Source organism: Rana temporaria, chromosome 3, assembly GCF_905171775.1.
Source record: "Rana temporaria chromosome 3, aRanTem1.1, whole genome shotgun sequence".
Classification (NCBI taxonomy): Eukaryota; Metazoa; Chordata; class Amphibia; order Anura; family Ranidae; genus Rana; species Rana temporaria.
The window spans coordinates 53597171-53613559 of NC_053491.1; the positions used below are offsets into that span (position 1 = coordinate 53597171).

Genomic DNA, 16389 nt, shown 5'->3' on the forward strand with positions numbered 1-16389 from the left:
ACACGATCGATGACACCGCCACAGTGAAGAATGGGGAAGCCGTGTTTACACACGGCTCTCCCCGTTCTTCAGCTCCGGGGACCGATCGCGGGACTCCAGCGGCGATCGGGACCCGCGGTCACGGAGCTTCGGACCGGGTCGCGGGAGCACGCCCGCGACCCACGGCTGGGCTTAAAAATCAACGTACATATACGTTGATGTGCCCAGCCGTGCCATTTTCCCGACGTATATGTGCAGGAGGCGGTCCTTAAGTGGTTAAAGAAGAAAGAGAGCAGCAAATTTAGGCGTGATGATAGGGAAACAGTCCTGCTCCCAAGCGTAACACTTTCTTTGCGCCACTCCTGCCGGAGTGGGTTTAGCGCACCCGGACAGGCCTCTCTCACTGACCTGGCAGCCGGAGTATCACTCGAACGTTTGTAGGATAAAGTCTCTGCCACAGACTCTCCTTGGTGAACTTGAACTTGAGGAAAAGTCCCTGCCACAGGCCCTCTCTGATTTGGTAGTTACGGAGATAATCCTCCTTAGATGAGTTACGCCTGCATCTCCTTCAACTTGTCGCCCAGGTACCGACTGACAGGTGATCAATCCTTCAGTGTCCGGCTACCTGTGATCCCCGGTGGTTTGTCAAAGCCCATTTGGACCGCCAGCCTCTCAATGGCGCTCCTCAGACAGACTCCTCATCGAACAACAAATACAGCTTGGGATCTTCAAAGGGGGGAACTCAGTCGCTCACTGGGTCCCCGTCGCTGTTCAGATGCTCCGGGCCAACATGGTCCCGGAACCAGGAACACCGCGTGGCACGCACGCCCTGGCCAGGTAGGCCATAATGCCGGGGCGCCGTGATGTGGTCACCCTAAAGCTGGGTGCCACACTCAAAGAAAAAGACCCAGAACCAATGGCATCTGCCTCATAAATACCCCTCCCAGCATGCACAGCGAGGTCAAACCCTCCTGATTGGCTGCTGGGAAAAAGCACCCAAACCTTGACTCCACTGCTGCCACCTGCAGCACCGGGGGTTGGAAGACACCCCAGTGTAACAGAATAGCCTACAGCACAGCCAAGCTGAGACAGAGACCCTGTTTTGCACTTGACAATTTAGATCAGACTTTAACTACACTCTGATCTCCCTCTAAATTCAACTAGCACCGGTACTTAAAGTACACAGGCGCTACACTAATAATCTGTGTAGGTAAAGAAATCATTAGTAGGGATTCCTTAAGACCTGGAAGTTATTTTTGTGTTACAGCACAGGCTGTGACCCTGGGGCACACACGGATGCCGCGTTATCTCAAAGCGCTTTATTTGACGATCCCTGTCAATTAGGACATGTCATCCACCTGATCTTGGATAGTTTGTGCTCTTACCTTTGAGCCACTCTCTGCCCCAGTTTGAAGTCCCCCGGTGGACTTTCCAGGGGGTTTTTCGTTATCCTGATTCACACCCCTCCTATGCCTTTCTCTGTACATGGATTTAAGGGTTTAATCTTTGACGTCGTGAAATTATCATCATAGACACACTTGGCCTGGACTATTGATGACCATTTCTGATATCATTAACCACTTATCCCCCGGACCATATTGCTGCCCAAAGACCAGAGTACTTTTTGCGATTCGGGACTGCGTTGCTTTAACAGACAATTGCGCGGTCGTGCGACGTGGCTCCCAAACAAAATTGGCGTCCTTTTTTCCCCACAAATAGAGCTTTCTTTTGGTGGTATTTGATCACCTCTGCGGTTTTTATTTTTTGCGCTATAAACAAAAATAGAGCGACAATTTTGAAAAAAATGAATATTTTTTACTTTTTGCCATAATAAATATCCCCCAAAAATATATAAAAAAACATATTTTTCCTCAATTTAGGCCGATACGTATTCTTCTACCTCTATTTCGTTAAAAAAAATCGCGATAAGCGTTTATTGATTGGTTTGCGCAAAAGTTATAGCGTTTACAAAATAGGGGGTATTTTTATGTCATTTTTATTATATTTTTTTTACTAGTAATGGCGGCGATCAGCGATTTTTTTTTCGGTATTGCGACATTATGGCGGACACTTCGGACACTTTTGACACATTTTTGGGACCATTGGCATTTTTATAGTGATCAGTGCTATAAAAATGCATTAGATTACTATAAAAATGCCACTGGCAGTGAAGGGGTTAACACTAGGGGGCGGGGAAGGGGTTAAGTATGTCCCTGGGTGTGTTCTTACTGTGGGGGGGGGGTGGCCTCACTAGGGGAAACACTGATCCTCGGTTCATACATTGTATGAACCGAAGATCAGCATTTCCCCTGCTGACAGGACCGGGAGCTGTGTGTTTACACACACAGCTCCCGGTCCCCGCTCTGTAACGAGCGATCGCGTGTGCCCGGCGGCGATTGCGCCCGCCGGGCACACGCACGGGAGTCGGGGTCGAGCGGGGGGCGCGCGCACGCGCCCCTAGTGGCGGCTGAAAGAGCCGACGTAGAATGACGTGCTCTCGCCCAGGAGAGCCAGCTTGCCGACGTAGAACTGCGGTGCGCGGTCGGCAAGCAGTTAAAAGAGATTCATAAACAATCTCACTTTATCTGTATATACTCCGTGTACGTCTGGAGTTCTCCTGGATGGTTATACCCACCACAGTGCATCAGATTGTGAAACAATATCTGCATATTAGCAAAAATCCTGTTTGTCTCGTCCTGAAGAAGCCCCACGGTGAAACGCGTAGGCGACTTCAATAGGATTTATTCACTATCCATATACATCTGATCCAGTTGGTTTTATTGTGACTGTATTTATTCACACTCCTTTATACCACTGTTATTGTGTAATATACTTTCTCTTATTTGTAATAAATAATATATTTTTTATACTTCCGCGTGCCTCAAAGTCCGACCTTTGCCCATTCCTTGGATTGGGTGTTCTTTCTTTATTCTTGCCGCGTACACACGGTAGTTTTTTGTGATGAAAAAAAACGTCATTTTTTCTCATGAAAAAAAACGACGTTTTTCAAACTTCATTTTAAAAAACGACGTTGCCTACACACCATCGTTTTTTCAAAATGCTCTAGCAAAGCGCGGTTACGTTCAGCACGTACGGCGGCACTCTGTCCCATTCAAGCTTGCTTCATAACTTGCTTCTGAGCATGCGCGGGTTTAAAAACTTCGTTTTAGCTACACACTGTGATTTTTTATGACACAAAAAACAACGTTTTGAAAAACGACATAAAAAATTGAAGCATGCTCGAATGTTTTTTTGGTCGTTTTTCAGAAGACATAAAACAACGTTTTGCCCACACACGGTCATTTTAAATGACGTTTTTAAAAATGTTGTGTTTTTTTTATCACAAAAAAACGACCGTGTGTACGCGGCATAATTCCCAAATCTCCGTCTCTAGGTGTGTCATCAGCAGCTTATAAATAGTAGAAATTCCATGTCTATCTATCCCCTTTTGGTCGACTAATTTTTCCCATGGATTCAGCCTACCAGCCCCCTGCAGGGGTTTTTGGAGGGAACCTACAAAAGTTGTTTATATCTCCACACTTCCCATGGAGTGGATCCGTATCTTTCACGTAGTTCAGGTAGTGAACATAGGACATTCCCCCTCATAACATCCCTTAGTCTCAGGTAGGGCGATGTAGTCCATTTTAGATATAATTTATTGTCTTTCCCCGGTGGAAAATAATTATTTCCTGTTAAGGGAATTAAGGGGCTGTTATACTGTATATTTTTGATTAATTTATCCCACATTCTCAATGCTTCTACGGTACTTTCAAGCACTTTACAGGCGCTTTTTTTAACGCTAAGACCCCTTTCACACTGGGGTGTTTTTCAGGCGCTTTAGTGTGAAAACACTCAGGCTTTCACATTGGGATTGCAGATGCTTTCTTTCAGGCGCTTTTTTTTTTTACGCTAAAGCGCCTGAAAAACGCCCCAGTGTGAAAGGGGTCGTAGATCCTCTCAGAACAGAGGCACAGAGGAACAAACAGTGATTTCTAGAGTTGAGCGGACACCTGGATGTTCGGGTTCGATGGGTTCGGCCGAACTTCGGAAAAAAGTCCGGGTTCGGGACCTGAACTTGACCCCGAACCCTATTGAAGTCAATGGGGACCTGAACTTTTGAGTACTAAAATGTCTCTAAAAAAGTAATGGAAAGGGCTAGAGGGCTGAAAATGGCAGCAAAATGTTGGTAAGAGCATGGCAAGTACTCTGATATGGAGGAAACACTGCAAACACTGGAGGAAACACGGCAAAATATATTTTTTTGCCCTAAATGGGTGTTTTTTGAATAGAACAATAGAAGAACACTAGCTAAAGTGTTTATCTCACACGTACAGATATGGAGGAAACACTGCAAAATATATTTTTTTGCCCTAAATGGGTGTTTTTTGAATAGCACAATAGAAGAACAGTATCTACAGTGTTTATCTCACACGTACAGATATGCAGGAAACACACCAAAAATCTTTTTTTTTTCTCTAAATTTATGTTTTTTGAATAGCACAATAGAAGAAAAGTATCTAATGCAGAGTATCTCACAGTAACATATGCAGTGCTGGTGTAATTTGATTTCTGAAGCAGGACTGACTCCTATATATTTCTCTCCCTAAAACCAACACCAGGAACCTTTCCCTAAAGTATCTAAAGCAGAGTGACTTGCTGTGCTATGTAGATCGCTGAGTAATTTGATTTCTGAAGCAGGACAGTCTGACTCCTATCTAATTCTCTCCCTCAGAGCAGCAACAGCAACCTTTCCCTACCCTATCTAAAGCAGAGTGTCGTGCTGTGCTATGTGCCTCTAGCTTATATAGAGGCTGGGTCACATGCTGCACTGGCCAATCATAGCCATGCCATTAGTAGGCATGGCTATGATGGCTTCTAGGTCACACAAGTAAAACAAATGTTGATTGGCTGCCCTGCAGCGCGCCATTACATTGCCGAACCCGAACTTACAGTTCGGGTTCGCTCAACCCTAGTGATTTCTTCAAAGTAACAAAATGTAGGAATCTGCAACAAAGGTTGTTATAATCCTTGCAATATACATAGATCACCCAGAGGGGAATTTTTCTCAACAAAAGTGGAGTGACGCTTTAACCACTTCAGAATTGGCTGCTCAATGACCAGAGCATTTTTTTTTTGCGAGTACGCACTGCGTCACTTTAACTGACAATTGCGCGGTACTGCAACGTTGTACTCAAATTTACGTCCTTTTCCCCCACAAATAGAGCTTTCTTTTGGTGGTTTTCGATCACCTCTGCGTTTGTTTTTTTGCACTATAAACAAAAAAAGAGCGACAATTTTGAAAAAAAAAAAACAATATTTTGTACCTTTTGCTGTAATAAATAGCCCAATTATTAAAAAAAAAATATATTTTTTTTTTCCCCTCAGTTTAGGGCAATAAGTATTCCTCTACATATTCTTGGTAATAAAAATTGCAATAAGCGTATATTGATTAGTTTGAGCAAAAGTTATACAGGGGAATAGATTTATGGCATTTTTTTTTACTAGTAATGGCGGTGATCTGCGACATTATGGCGGACATATCGGACACATTTTTGGGACCATTGGCATTTATACAGCGATCATTGCTATAAAAATGCACTGATTACTGTGTAAATGTCACTGGCAGGGAAGGGGTTAACACTAGGGGGCGATCAAGGGGTTAAATGTGTTCCCTGGGTGTGTGTTCTAACTATAGGGGTAGGAAACTCACTATAGGAGATGAGAGATCCTGGTTCCCAGCTTGTAGGAACTCACCGCCGGTCATGAGCATTGGCACCCCCACACCATCCCGCTTAAAGAGATCGACGTACAGCTAGGGCGGTCTGCGGGAACGAGCCAACCTCCCGCTGTATAATGACGGCGGCTGCTCGGCAAGCAGCTAAAGTATACGTGAACCCTCACAACTCATTTGATATAAAATAGAAATGAAAAACAAAACACTTTTGTATAGATATAAAAAACATTGTTATTTTTTTTTTCAATAAGTGATCACATAACCTTTGTTCTCAGCTGCATAATGGATTAGAGGTGGGGGTGAAGAAACAGCAGCACACTGGACTTCCCACTGAATGCATGCGCGGGGGGAGACATGTCAGTACAAACACAGTCAGAAAACTGACCACATTTTGAAAGATGTGCTCTAATGCCTGGTGTGGTCAGTTTTAATTGGAAAACAGAGGGAACACCAGGGATTTCACACAAAAGAAACAATACAAATACAACAGGAGACTTTCTCATACAAGTACATGAAAAAGCAGTCATACCTGTGACATAAAGCGGAGGTTCACCCAAAAATCAACTTTCTGCCATTAGATCCAGCATACTGCTGACATCTGCAGTATGCGTTTTTTTTTTTTTGTACTTATCGTTTTATCAGCCGTTGGCTCAGAGCGTGGATTTCTGCGGGGAATAGGCGTTCCTAAGCCAAGCGGATTTGATTGATGGGCTGCTAAAGCGCGTCACGCCTTCCGAAAATACCCGAGGTGACACTCGGGTATTTTCGGAAGGCGTGACACGCTTTAGCAGCCCGTCAATCAACTCCGCTTGGCTTAGGAACGCCTATACCCGGAAGGAATCCCCCCTTGGAGCCGGATAACAATGGCTGATAAAACAATAAGTACAAAAAAAAAAAAACAGCATACTGCAGGATGTCGGCAGTATGCTGGATCTAAATGGCAGAAAGTTGATTTTTGGGTAAACCCCCGCTTTAACGACTTTCGAAGACTTCTGTGTGGGGGAGGGACTTCTGCCCAATGTACTATCCAAAACCTATGGCCTGCTCCCCTGCAGAACAACCGGACTTGCAATTTTTACAAAAATGCTTGTTTACCAGCGCCCAAAAACAATCGATTATCGGATTTTCCCTTAAAACATCTATCTGCACAAAGATGCTTCGATTCCGGCTCGGAGTTCTAAAAAGTCGATTGTGAGGCACCTCTTGTATGCAGCCAAGGCATGCATTCCATTGTTGTGGAAGAAAAACTATCCCCCAACCACAGGGATGTGGCTACGCAGAGTGCAGGAGGCTGGAGGACTTAGTCCGTACAGCTCAAAACAAACAAGAGCAGCACTCCCAGGCATGGATGCTATGGATAATGTTCATATACTCAGATGAAGGAGTGGCTTTGCTGACCACTTGAGTCACGAAATGCGACGAATCGTGAAGCCGTTACAAACCCCACATGGGGCCCAGAGTCTCCCAGGCCCCCCTCCCCCCTCTCGTTTATAACCTCCTTTCTCTATCCTTCTTTGCTCTGCTACTTTCTCCGCTCATCCTCCTTGTTATTGGACGCCCTGATGTTCAGAGTCTGGACAATACGACCAGGTCTGACACCGCGCACATGTGATGACACTACATGTCCACCTACTGTTGTTTTTTTTTGTATATGCTTTGGAGTGTCAGCGACTGTATTTTGGGAGACACTGTTGTTTTTTCTTGTTTTCTGTATGTTTTGTTTCTTTTCTGTTTCCTATTCTTTTAAAAATAATACAAATTTATATTTGAAAAAAAAAAAATCAACCAACAATAGCAGAAGTTGACCAGAGGGTGGCGGTAAAGAGCAGAAAAAACACGTGATTTTGGGAAAGTTTGCTGAAAAAGTCCTGCCATGTGTATGCATACCAAGTTCACGGCCAACGCCCTTTGGACAAAAATCCACGGAAAAGTTTGTTTGAAGTCCGATTGTGTATATGAGGCTTTTAAATGACAAATGCGCGGTCATGCAACGTTGTACCCAAATACATTTTTTATCATTTTTTTTCACACAAATAGAGCCTTCGTTTCATGGTATTTGATCACCTCTGGGGTTTTTATTTTTTGCTAAACAAACAAAAAAGATGAAAAAAAAACATGTTTCAGTTTGTTATAAATTTTGCAAACAGGTAATCTTTCTCCTTCATTGATATGCGCTGATGAGGCGGCACTGATAGGCACAGAAATAAGGCGGTACTGATGGGCACAGATAAGGCGGCCCAGATAGGTACCACTGACAGGCACTGGTAGGTGACACTGACGGGCGGCACTGACAGGTGGCACTGGTAAATGGCACAAATCTGCAGGCGGCTGCTCTGCTTGTTCAGGACCGATGTCCCTCCAACAGCCTCGGGGATCACCTTTTTTTTTCTCCTCACGCTATCAGCGTGAGGAGAAAAAATAGCCGATTACAGGCTCTGTTTACATCACATGATCAGCTGATAACGTGGTAAGGGGGTCAGGATCGACCCCTTACTCTGATCTGTGATCAGCCGAGTCTCAGAGATCATCTGCTTTAGTGAAATCTATACAGCAGTGCTGCTGCTGTCCTCCTCCACGATCCATGTCCCCCTCCGTGATGCTGCTTTCCCCCTCCACGCTCTGTGTCCCCCTCCGTGATGCTGCTTTCCCCCTCCACGCTCTGTGTCCCCCTCCGTGATGCTGCTTTCCCCCTCCACGCTCCGTGTCCCCCTCCGTGATGCTGCTTTCCCCCTCCACGCTCTGTGTCCCCCTCCGTGATGCTGCTCTCCCCTTCCGCACTCCGTGTCACCCTCCATTCTGCTGCTCTCCCCCTCTGTGCTGCGTGTCCCCCTCCATGTCCTCGATCTGTCAGGATGGAGAGTGGAGGTAGGAGCCGGTAAACCTGGCTCCTTCCTTTTCCGAAAGAACAGAGTCATTGATCACTGACTGTCCATTCACATAACTGAAACATCGTAATCTGTGTTCAAGATGTCTCAGTTTATGAATGGAGATGAGCCTCTGTCTCCTGTCCATTCATTTACAGTGCAGCTGAGGCTGCAGAGAAAGGGACTGGGGAATCGGTGTCCTTAGTCCCTTTCTCTGTCTCAAAGGGGAGATGTCAGGGGTTTGTTAAGGCCTCATTCACACTTGGCAGACTCCGTCGCTACGGAGTCCACCTGCTCCCGTCGGCTCAGCGGGAGATCAATCCGCAGATCTCCGCTGAGCCGACGGATGACAAGCTCCACTCTGCTCACTGAGCGGGGAGGGGCTTGTCGGGCACCGCTGTGTCCTATGGAGCGATCTGATGAAAACGGACAGCATGTCCGTTTTCATCAGATCTTACCCGATCCGATCCGCATGGACGGATGGGGACGTGGCCCCCACACGTCTGTTTTTAGCGGATCGGATGTCAGCGGACATGTCTCCGCTGACATCCGACTCTCCATAGGAATGCATGGAATGCATGTCCGTTCAGGTCCGTGACAGATGGGCCAAACGGCCCGTAGTGTGAATGAGGCCTAAGACCCCTGAAATCTCACCAAAGCCCCCCAACAGGGATAAAAAAAGGGTAAAAAAAAATTTGCAATAATAAAGAAAAAATTATTGTAAAAAATAATTAAAAAAAAAAAAAAAAACTGACACAATCCACTGCCCCCCCCCCCCCCCCAAAAAAGAAGAAAGCATTGTAAAAAAAACACAATAAAAAAAAATACTGACACATGTTCCACTGTCACATGACAAAAAAAAAGCGGTAATCGAGACAACCCTTATATATATATATATATATATATATATATATATATATATATATATATAATATTTTTTACTAGAAAATTACTTATAACCACATACATACATATATATATATATATACACACACACACACACACACACAGGGTTTTTTCTGGCACTTTTTACCAGTTAAAATTAATATTTTTTGCTAGAAAATGACTTATAAACCTATATATATATATATATATATATTTTTTTTTTTACTAGAAAATGACTTATAACCACACATATATATATATATATATATATATATATATTTGGGTTTATAAGTCATTTTCTAGCAAAAAATATTAATTTTAACTGGTAAAAAGTGCCAGAAAAAAACTTGTCTTCAAGGGGAAACATATTACCAACACATTGATATTATAATGTGTTTCTGTTCATGCAAAATTATTTTATTGTATTTTTTTTCCTGAAAATACAAGTTTGATAAATAGTTACACAAATATCATGCACAATAAAAAAAATGCAAGTACTGTCTTTTTATTCTACGGGGTCTCTTCTTTCCTAAACTATACATTCTGGGAGTTTAAAGTGATTTTATGGCCAAATGCAGATTTCTACATGTGTGGGGGGAAAATGAAAAGCGGCAGACAAGTGGTTAATGTTCCTAGTGGGGTGAACTTTAATACTTGTATGGAGTAGTGCGTTTCTTTTCTGTGGTAGACCACAAACTGACTCCCAGACATGGCAATCCTCTCACACACAGTCCTCCCCCTCCCCCTATCTCAACTCTTCCGTCCTGTGTGTGTGCGAAGGGGTCTCTCTGCGCATGCGAAACACCCATCTCCTCACAATCACCAACAACGGGTATCCCTCCGCCGCCCTCTTGCATTGCCAAAATTTAAAAATAAACCCCTCTGGCAGTGATATAAGTTGATATAAAGCTTCCCTATTGTGTATATAATATCATATCAGCGAATATAGGCGCCGGTAGTGTCCCTTGTGCGGAGGGTGAGGCGGTGTATGGGTCTGCGCGCCGGGCGGTGATGCGTCTCCTCCACACACAGCTCTGTACACATCCGCGCACACGGCGGGGGGACTTTTCTTCGGGGATTTTCGGCGCCGATGAGACGGCATTGAAGTAAAACCGGAGTCGGCGGAGCGCGGAGTCCGTCATCTGGAGGGCCGAGCGAGTCAGGAGCGGGGGACGGGCGGCACAGCACTCCGGGGCCACGGTAAGCGGAGGGGAGGCGCGGTGATTTCTGCCAGGTTACCGAATCTTTTCCAGGTCAGTGTTGGGTGTCGGGCCCTCACCGGATGTGGAAGTTGATCTCTTCTGTGGTAAAAAATAATTCAACTTCCCCCGGAACCCGGATCATCCGAGCGATTTCCTGTTTATTGCGTTAAAGTCTGCGGGTTTCCGGGGACCCGGGGCCCGGCCGAGGCGGGGGAGAGAGGAGGCCCGGGTGTGGGGGGTGGATGGCGGGAAATCCAACGACCAGCACCGGGCAGAGGGCACAGGGGCCACCCTATGGGGTGGCCCCTGGCATTGCCCCCCAGTGTATAGGGGAGGGGTAATATTCGTGGCCCATTGTACCCCAGTGTATGGGGGAGGGGTAATATTCGTGGCCCATTGTACCCCAGTGTATGGGGGAGGGGTAATATTCCCTGGCATTGCACCCCAGTGGGGAGGGGTAATATTTGTGGCCCATTGCACCCCAATGTATATGGGAGGGGTTAATCGTGGCCCATTGTACCCCAGTGTATGGGGGAGGGGTAATCGTGGCCCATTGCACCCCAATGTATAGGGGAGGGGTATTCGTGGCCCATTGTACCCCAGTGTATGGGGGAGGGGTAATATTCCCTGGCATTGCACCCCAGTGGGGAGGGGTAATATTTGTGGCCCATTGCACCCCAATGTATATGGGAGGGGTTAATCGTGGCCCATTGTACCCCAGTGTATGGGGGAGGGGTAATCGTGGCCCATTGCACCCCAATGTATAGGGGAGGGGTATTCGTGGCCCATTGTACCCCAGTGTATGGGGGAGGGGTAGAATTTTGTACCCCCCAATGTATGAGGGGGTCACCACTGTCCTCCATAGGACTCCATTATCACAGATCAGTACTGGGGACCCCCCTCCCCTCTGTGTACCCCCAGAACCAGACATCACCCCCCCACCTCCATCATACATGGAGGACACACACCCATCATCACTTTACAATCTGATTGTATGATGGACATGCACTGTACGATCTTCTTTAGCTCCAAACTGCGGCCCGGGGGCCAGATGTGGCCCTTTGCTTCCTTTTATCTGGCCCCTTGTGGGCTCTGTTTTATCCACCGATACCAACAATGAGGCACAACCCCCCCAAATGAAAGGCTACAATTCCTCCCGCTGTCACCAGATAAGAAGTATTGTTTTCCCCTCTGATGTTGGGATCTTTTCTACCTCCCCTGTTGGCCACAATCCGGCCCTCCGAGAGTCCGAAGGACATTAAACTGTCCCTTTTATTTAGAAAGTTTGGAGACCCCCGATGTGTGGTCACCATGTAGGCGATCATACAATCAGATTGTATAATGTACATCGGGGGTCTCCAAACTTTCTAAATAAAAGGGACAGTTTTCTGTCCTTCGGACTCTCGGAGGGCCGGATTGTGGCCAATGGGGGGGTAGAAAAGATCCCAACATCAGAGGGGGGGGAAAACAATACTTCTTATCTGGTGACAGTGGGAGGAATTGTATCCTTTTATTGGGGGGGGGGGGGTTATGCCTTATTGGTGGTATCGGTGGATAAGACCGAGCCCCCCAAGGGGCAAGGTAAAAGGAAGCAAAGGGCCACAGTTTGCGGACCACTGCTGTAAATAATATAGTCTGTATGATCTCATTTATGGTGACCGTACATTATTCAGTCTGATCTCCTTATATAGTGACCACCATACATTATACAGTCTGATCTCCTTTTATAGTGACCACCATACATTATACAGTCTGATCTCCTTTTATAGTGATTATACAGTTTGAACAATCTCCTTTTTATAGTGACCAAATACATTTACAATCTGATTTTCCTTTATGGTGACCATACATTATACAGTCTGATTGTACGATCTCCTTTATAGTGACCATTAGGGCCGAAACAACTAATCTATTAATCGATTGCAATTTTCATCATTGATTAATCGGCCAGTAACATAATGGGGTTAAAAAAACTAAAATTAGTCCTTTATAGTACAAAAGAGCAAATTGCTACTGTAAATATTTTCACTCTCCCACAGTAAAAAAATTAACCCCTTACAGTAGCGATTATTTGCTCTTTTTGTACTTCTTTTTGTTTTTTTAACCCCATCATGTTACTAAACATCTCAGGCCCGGGGTCACACCTCTGTTTTTTGGTGCTTTTTGCAGAAACACACTACAGTTCATTTACATGTTTTCCTATGGGACACGTTCACATCCATGATTTTTTCAGCTGCTGCGTATTTGGAAAGGGCAAGGACTTTTTAACGCAAAACGGTGCTATTATTTTTTTTGGTTCAATATACTTCAATGCAGAAGCTGCAGAAAAGCATGTCATGTGTTTTTGCGGCAATTTGTGTTTTGTAATCTGCCCAACAACAAATTGGCCCAAATTTTTTATTTTTTTAAATGCAATTTTTTTTTTTTTTAAGGCTATTATCCGATTAATCGAAACAATAATCAGCCAACTAATCGATTATGAAAATAATCGTTAGTTGCAGCCCTAGTGACCATACATTATACAGTCTGATTGTATGATCTCCTTTATAGTGACCATACATTATACAGTCTGATTGTACACATCAATCTCTTCGATTTATCAAATGCCTGCCAAATGTGACGTGGTTTAATTTTTACCACAAAGTGGCGTGTGCACAGCCCTGAGTGGCTGCAAAAACCATGCATTACCACTGCTCATGTGAACAAGCTCATAGGGTGACCACACACATTTAGATTCCATCTTCCCATCCATGTGGGATTGGATCAAAACAATAGAGTAGCCATGATTTCCCCACTGATTGGTTTAGATCAGATTTTATCAGTGGAGCTGCCAGGGTGGAAAATGATCAGTTGTGGTGCATTGATCGGCTGCACTGTGATACTTTGTTTTTACAAAGAGTTTTAGGCCTCATTCACACAGACCGTTCAGGTCCGCCTGTCAGTTTTGACGGCGGCTGCTCCATGCATCCCTATGGAGCTTCGGATGTCAGCGGAGACATGTCCGCTGACATCCAATCCGCTAAAAACAGACGTATGAAAACGGACATGCTATGCGTTTTCATCAGATCGCTCCATAGGAGACAGCGGTGCCCGACAAGCCCCTCCCCGCTCAGTGAGCAGAGAGGAGCTTGTCATCCATCGGCTCAGCGGAGATCTGCGGACTGATCTCCCGCTGAGCTGGCGGGAGCAGGCGGACTCCGTAGGAACAGAGTCCGCCTGTGTGAATGAGGCCTAAGTGTTTTTTCAAGTTCTTACAATAAAGATAAAGTAAGGGCACATTGAAACTGTGCAAACAACGCGGCTAAAGCCTGGTACACACGATCGGATTTTCCTGTAGACAAAGCGTAGAACTTTTGTTCGAAGGGTGTTGGCCGTGAACTTGCATACAAACAGCAAAGAATTGTCGGGCAACAAACAAAAAAAATATGTGTTTTTTCAGCTCTTTAGCGCCACCCTTTGGGCAACTTCTGCTAATATTGTGTTATGGTGAGCATTACTTCTGACCATGCATGTTTTGTACTTTGGATTTTTGTCCAAAGGACTTGTGTACACACGTTTGGATAATCCAACAACACATTTGTTGTCGTAAAATTTTAAAGCATGCTATCCCACATTTCTTGTCGGATTTTCCACCAACAATTGTCCGATGGAGCGTACAAACGGTCAGATTTCCCGACAACAGCCTGTCCTCACAGAATTCCCATCAGAAAATCCGATTGTGTGTACGAGCCTTAAGCCCCCATTCACACCTAGGCGTTTTGTCACCTGTAGTGTGACGCCGCAGCAGCCCCGAGACGCTGGAGGGATGAAAACACATTGCCCTCTATGGAGATGGTTCACATCTCCACGCCGTACGCCTGCCGCCTGAAAAAAAGTCCCGGACCTTTTTTTCAGGCGGCGTTCGGCATAGGAGATGTGAACCATCTCCATAGAGGGGGTGAGGCTGCATTCACAATCGCGGCGTTTTGTCGCCGCAAATCGCGGTAAAAAACGCCACAATTTGTCGCCACAAATCGCGGTAAAAAACGCCACAATTTGTCGCCGCAATTTGCGGGACAAAACGCCGCGATTTTGTACGCCTAGGTGTGAATGCAGCCTAAAGGCACATCCCATTGGGACTGCAGTGTCTCAGTTGCAAATATCAACAAGAATAGATGGAAATTGTTACCAAAGAACGCACAAGAACAGTAAGAACCAAAGAGAACAATGCAGTGCAACAGTCAATGAAGGATGTTCTTTGCCATTGGCCAGCACCTTAACCACTTCAATACTGGGCATTTTCACCCTCTTCCTGCCCAAGCCAATTTTTTACTTTCAGCACTGTCGCAATTCAAATGACAATTGCGCGGTCATGCAACTCTGTACCCGAACTACATTTTTATCTTTTTCTTCACACAAATGGAGCTTTCTTTTGGTGGTATTTAATCACCACTGGAACCAGTTAATATGTGGTATAGAGAAAGGCCCCTTTCACATGGGGCGGATCAGTAATGATCCGCCTCGTGAACCTCCGCTTGCTCAGCGGGGATCGCTCCGTTGATCCCCGCTGAGCCGGCGGATGACAGGGCGGTCCCCGCACACTGTGCAGGGACCGCTCTGTCTTTTCTCCGCTGTCCCCTATGGGGGGATTGGATGAACACGGACCGCCTGTCCGTGTTCATCCGATCCGCCAGACGGATGGAAAAGTAGGTTTTTCCTCCGTCACACTTTGGCGGATTGGAGCGGGTCGGATGTCAGCGGGCATGTCACCGCTGACATCCGCGGCTCCATAGAGGAGCACGGAGCACCCATTCAGGTCTGCAAAAAAACCTGTCAGGCAATCAGCGGCGCATTGTGAGGGGAATATCTCCTAAACTGTACAGGTTTAGGAAATATTCTTCATACCTACAGGTAAGCCTTATTATAGGCTTACCTGTAGGTAAAAGTCAAAAAGTGTGGTTTACAACCACTTTAAATATCACTTACCTTGTTTTTCCTTTTGACCTCCAAAATACAGTAATCCAGGTTTGAAAATGCCATTTCCTGTCTCTCCTCTTCTTGCTTTCCACCAGCATCTGAGCCGTTTTGCATGGTGGAAAGCAGAATGTGCTCACCCCCTCCCTATGACTACAGACCTGCATGAAGATGCTCTCTTATCCCTCACAGGCATGGAGGCTAAGCCTAATGGGAACTGTAGTTCCCATTATGCCGTGATGTAGCAAGAATGAATGCGTACCGCAAACCAGGAAGTCAGTGAGAATAATGATTCAGGAGTGCTGGAGGTGAATAAAACAGCTCGATTTCAACAAGTATCAAACTAGTTATAATGCAAAACATTACTTTTTACTTTATCAGCTACTGTCAGACTTTAGTTTAAGAGGAAAATATTTTTGTCTTTACAAACCCTTTACGTGTGTTTAATGTACCCTAAATGCAGTGTTCAAGGTGGGATACTAGTGCCTTTTAGGTTTACCAAAAATTAGGAGTTACCTGAAATCATTTTGTTTCCCAGTCAGGCCCTGGTTGTTGGTAGATCTAAAGCGGGGTCAGCAACCTGTAGATCACGGTCTGGGCTTGCTGACCCCACCATCCCAGAACATCAAACAGAGTGCAATGCAGAAGGACTACTTGGATAGTTGTAGTAGGGAGCAAGAGCAGAAGCCGATGCCTCCTCTGTAGTGTCGGCTCCTTTCCCATGCGGAGTGATACCAACTGCACTCCACCTCTTATGCTGGTCTCCAGAGTG

At 45.5% G+C, this 16389-nt stretch overlaps 1 protein-coding gene across 5 annotated transcripts in view; it reads left to right on the forward strand.

The window, feature by feature from the left end:
* The first annotated feature begins 10291 nt into the window (after nucleotides 1-10291).
* GABPB1 (GA binding protein transcription factor subunit beta 1) overlaps nucleotides 10292-16389 on the forward strand; it is a 67570-nt gene continuing 61472 nt past the window's right edge. Inside the window, exon 1 of one of the 5 annotated variants that reach the window (XM_040342578.1) lies at nucleotides 10292-10662. The gene's annotated coding sequence lies outside the window, so the exon portion shown is untranslated. The remainder of the gene's footprint in view (nucleotides 10663-16389) is intronic. The other 4 variants (XM_040342573.1, XM_040342575.1, XM_040342576.1 and 1 more) reach the window with 4 other exon arrangements.